The sequence below is a fragment of the Salvelinus sp. IW2-2015 genome, linkage group LG5, assembly GCF_002910315.2.
Source record: "Salvelinus sp. IW2-2015 linkage group LG5, ASM291031v2, whole genome shotgun sequence".
Lineage (NCBI taxonomy): Eukaryota > Metazoa > Chordata > Actinopteri > Salmoniformes > Salmonidae > Salvelinus > Salvelinus sp. IW2-2015.
Genome location: NC_036844.1, coordinates 35,360,963 through 35,366,188, shown reverse-complemented (window position 1 = coordinate 35,366,188; position 5,226 = coordinate 35,360,963). Strand labels below are relative to the sequence as shown.

General features: G+C 46.4%; 1 pseudogene; it reads right to left on the bottom strand.

The window, feature by feature from the left end:
• Positions 1 to 540: 540 nt before the first annotated feature.
• The window catches only part of LOC111964441 (calcium-binding protein 8-like), a 55,658-nt pseudogene continuing 50,972 nt past the window's right edge, over positions 541 to 5,226 (bottom strand).

Genomic DNA, 5,226 nt, shown 5'->3' with positions numbered 1-5,226 from the left:
TGAATGCTGGAGATTCCACCATGTTGCTTTCATCCATCCATCCAGTCAGATTGGATAGGAGGTGGACTTTCCACCATGTTGCTTTCATCCATCCATCCAGTCAGATTGGATAGGAGGTGGACTTTCCACCATGTTGCTTTCATCCATCCAGTCAGATTGGATAGGAGGTGGACTTTCCACCATGTGCTTATCCAAACCAGTCAGGATTGGATAGGACTGGCTTTCCACATGTTGCTTTCATCATCCAGTCAGATTGATAGGAGGTGGACCTTTCCACATGTTGCTTTCATCCATCCAGTCAGATTGGATAGGAGTGGGACTTTCCACCATGTTGCTTTCATCCATCCAGTCAGATTGATAGGAGGTGGACTTTCCACCATGTTGCTTTCATCCATCCAGTCAGATTGGATAGGAGGTGGACTTTCCACCATGTTGCTTTCATCCATCCAGTCAGATTGGATAGGAGTGGACTTTCCACCATGTGCTTTCATCCATCCAGTCAGATTGGATAGGAGTGACTTTCCACCATGTTGCTTCATCCATCCAGTCAGATTGGATAGGAGGTGGACTTTCCACCATGTTGCATTTCCATCCCATCCAGTCAGATTGGATAGGAGGTGGACTTTCCACCATGTTGCTTTCATCCATCCAGTCAGATTGGATAGGGAGGTGGACTTTCCACCATGTTGCTTTCATCCAGTCAGTCAGTCCTGTCAGATCTGTGAAGGCGAGTGAACGTGGGATGAGGGGAGAAAACAACAACTTTCTGGAATGAAAAGCAATCTTAGATGACCTGGTCAAAGACATTTCAGACCACAACCTTATTATTCATGGACCTAGAAGGCCAGCTGGTTCATGTTCCAATCCTTTGGGGACAGTTGATCATACACAGAACACCGCCCTATGGACACGTAGAGTGACACGACATACGGTAAATACTGTACATACATACAGTGCCTTTAAATATCCACAGAGTCACATGCAGTGCATACAGACAGACATAGAGACAGACAGACAGACAGTCGACTATACTGTAGGAACATTGTGAGGGAGGGAATGTCAGGTGTAGAATGATGCCTATGTGACTTAAGACTATGGAAGTCAGCTGAGCTAAAGCCTAGGGGTTTGTTCTGGGAGCTAACACGAGTTTGTCCTCAAGTCGCCAACCATCTCTGTTACAGTGTAAAAATACATTGGTATAATGTTCCCAGGTGAGTGACTATAAAATGTAAATATAAGATAGTAGAATAATAATAAAAAAGAACAGATTAACACGTTTAGATACAGTTTATAACATTAAACAGCAGGAGCGCCAGTCAGGTAATGTTGCCCTCCTGAAGTAAACCCAGAACCAAAAGTTCAGTTCAAAATTAGGAATGGCTCAAAGCACCTGATGCATGTTCAATACATTGCTTTTGATTAGACAATTTATCTTTTAAATAGGAGGTAAAAAAAAAGGGGTGGTTAGAAAATCATTCTTAAAGGGGTGGCCTTCTCTGATACAGAAATGAAAGGAATCCCTTTATGCCCACAAAATATAAAAGATTGCTTTGTATCATGTCCAGTCTGTTCATCAAGTCCTCCTAGTGTCTTTGATTTGATTTGTCTTTTTTCCACTGAAAATGACATTTTCCATGTGCGTCCTTCAGTACTTGCACTCTCTTGTCTGTTTACTGTTCATGATATAAATCAAAACAAACGTCATTAAAATAACAGATAGTTGTCCTTCACAGAGGTGTTTGGGTTCTGGCTGGTCTGTCTTCCTGTTTTTGCTGCAGAGAGAGGAAGTGAGCTCAAATAACTGTAAGGCCCACTCCCCAGGCTCACAGTGTGATTGGCTTACTCCATGCCGTTCCGCAGCATCTGATTGGCCGCGATGAGCATGACACTGATGATGAAGGCCATGGCAAAGGCGCAGATCAGGCTCTTCCTCACGCATGTCTGTCTGTTCTTCTTCTTAGGATGGACTGAATAAGAGAAGAGATGAGAGGAGAGAAGAGGAGGAGGGGAAGAGGAGAGGAGAAAAATAGAAGTACAACTTATTAAGTCACTTATTACATCAAATTATGATAYTTTCATATTATGCCTCCCTGTCACGCCCTGACCATAGTTTGCTTTGTATGTTTCTATGTTTTGTTTGGTCAGGGTGTGATCTGAGTGGGCATTCTATGTTGTATGTCTGGTTTGTCTATTTCTGTGTTTGGCCTGATATGGTTCTCAATCAGAGGCAGATGTTTTGCGTTGTCTCTGATTGGGAACCATATTTAGGTAGCCTGTTTTGTATTGTGGGTTGTGGGTTATTGTCTATGTCTTTATGTAATTTGCCTGTGTCTGCACTTGTCATTTATAGCTTCACGTTCGTCGTTTATTGTTTTGTTTAGTTTGTAAAGTGTTCTTCGTTTTCGTGATAATAAATAGAGAAGAATGCATTCACTTCACTCTGCGCCTTGGTCCTCCTCTCTTCCACCATACGACGATCGTGACACTCCCCTCCCATTCCCCATGCTGGTAATATCACAAACTGGTCAAATAAACTTTCTGCGCTGAGTTTCCCCAGAGAAAACATAACTGAAAACCAAAGACTAAAGAGGACGAAGTCTGCTCTCCTCTTTCCTTTTCCAGAGACTTTTTCTTTGGGAGAAAAGAGTCATGCAACGGAAGACATGAACAATAGGTTCCCTTTGTCTATGTTTGTTAACATCACAGACATCACCAATAACCCAGACACCAGCCTGGAGCAGCCCAGACACCAGCCTGGAGCAGCCCAGACATCAGCCTGGAGCAGCCCAGACATCAGCCTGGAACAGCCCAGACATCAGCCTGAAGCAGCACAGACACCAGCCTGGAGCAGCCCAGACACACAGAGACAGTAACCCAGACACACAGAGATGTGTCTAATGAAGTCGGACGGACGGAATTCCCACAGGGTCGGAGAAAGAGAAGGAAGAAGAAAGGCTTAGGAGGATAGAGACATGAGAGGAAGGGAGAGAGAGAGATAGGAAGGATGAGGGGAGGGCAGAAGGAGAGGAAGGGAGAGAGAGAGATAGGAAGGATTGAGGGAGGGAGAGGAGAGAAGGAGAGAAGAGAAGAAGGATTGAGGAGGGCAAAGGAGAGAAGGGAGAGAGAGAGATAGGAAGGATTGAGGGAGAGGGCAGAAGGAGAGGAAGGGAGAGAAGAGATAGGAAGGTTGAGGGGGAGGGCAGAAGGAGAGGAAGGGAGAAGAGAGAGATAGGAAGGGTTGAGGGAGAGGGCAGAAGGAGAGGAAGGGAGAGAGAGAGATAGGAAAGGATTGAGGGAGAGGGCAGAAGGAGAGGAAGGGAGAGAGAGAGATAGGAAGGATTGAGGGAGAGGGCAGAAGGAGAGAAGATAACCTTTGTTTTCTTCTCTCTCTCCCTTCCCCTCTTCACTCCACTCCTGTTTCTCTCTCCATTATCTTCTCTCCCAGACCCTCCTTTTCTCTCATTTACTGGAATCTCTTCATCTCGCTCTCTACATTTACATTTTAGTCATTTATCCTATCCAGAGTGACAAGACGAACTACAGTTAAGTTCCTTGTTCAAGGGCACATCGGCAGATTTTTCACCTAGTTGGATCAGGGATCGAACCAGCAACCTTTCGTTACTGGCCCTACACTCTTAACTGCTAGGCTCTCTCTCTCCTCTCTCCACTCTCTCTCTACCCTGCTCTCTGTCGCCCCCCGACTCCTCCTCTCACCTCCCTCGTACTCGGGGCAGTTCCCTGTCTCGTTGAGGCTCTCCTCTTCGTTGATGATGATGTTCTCGATGTCCTTCATCGTCAGGTGGTCTCGGAATGCCGTGAAACAGAACCTGCTTCAGCTCTCCCAGGGACATCTGCTGCATGTCAAAACTGCAGGGGCAAGACACACGGACGCAGGTACACAGACCAACGCACAGACACACGGACGCAGGTACACACCCAAGACACACGACGCAGGTACACACAGACACACGACGCAGGTACACACCAAGGTCAAATCATAGAAATGTTTATTTTCTAATTTTTGTGTGTGTGTGTGTGTGTTGCGTGGCGTGTGCGTGTGTGTGTGTGTGTGTGTGTGTGTGTTGTGTGTGTGTGTGCGTGTGTGTGTGTGTGTGTGTGTGTGTGTGTGTGTGTGTGTTAGTGTGGCGGGCGTGTGTGTGTCGCGGTGTGTGTGTTGTGTGCGGGTGTTGTTAGTGTGCGGGCGTGTGTGTTAGTGTGTGAGTGTTGGTGGTAGTGTGGGGGTGTGTGTAGTGTGTTGTGTGTGTGTTATGTGTGTGTTGTGTGTGTGTGGTGTGTGTGTGTGAAAGTGATTATGACGCTCTGAGCGGAGCAAGTCTCATTCCAATCAAAAGTCAGTCTGAGGTCTCTGAGGTTTTCATTTCTAAATGTATTATTCATTTTACTTTTTTGGAGTGTTCTACTCTGCATCTGCCCCTCCCACCTCCCCTCCCTCCCACTCTACCCCTCCCTTCCTAATACAGAGAGAGGGAAAAAAGGAGAGAGATAGAAAGAAAGACAGGGGAACAGGAGAGAGAGAAAAGAAAGGGATGGAGTGAGTGAGAGAAAAAAAGAGAGAGTGAAAGAGAGAAAAAGGAAAAACAAAGAGGCGAGGGAGAGAGAGAGAGAGGAGAGAGAGAGAGAGAGAGGAGAGAGAGAAGAGAAGAAGAGAGAGAAGAGAGAGAGAAGGAGAGAGAGAGAGAGAAGAGAGAGAGAGAGAGAGATTTTTTTTCCCCTTCCACTGTGGACAGAATGACCTGAAGGAGAGAGGAGAGTAGCAGGTATACCTGTTGGATTGAAGGAGAAGGAGACTAGCAGGAGTATACCTGTGGATTGAAGGAGAGGAGACGAGCAGGTATACCTGTGGATTGAAGGAGAGGAGACTAGCAGGTATACCTGTGGATTGAAGGAGAGGAGACTAGCAGGTATACCTGTGGATGATGAGAGGAGAGTAGCAGTATACCTGGAGGATGGAGAGGCAGATAGAGGTATACCTGTGGAGTGAATGAGAGGAGAGTAGCAGGTATACCTGTGGAGTGAATGAAGGAGAGTAAGCAGGACACCTGTGGAGTGAAGAGAGGAGAGTAGCAGGTATACTGTGGAGTGATGGAGAGGAGAGAGCAGGTATACCTGTGGAGTGATAGAGGAGAGGTAGCAGGACCTGTGGAGTGAAGGAGAGGGAGAGTAGCAGGATACCTGTGGAGTGAATAGAGTGAGAGATCTCTTCTC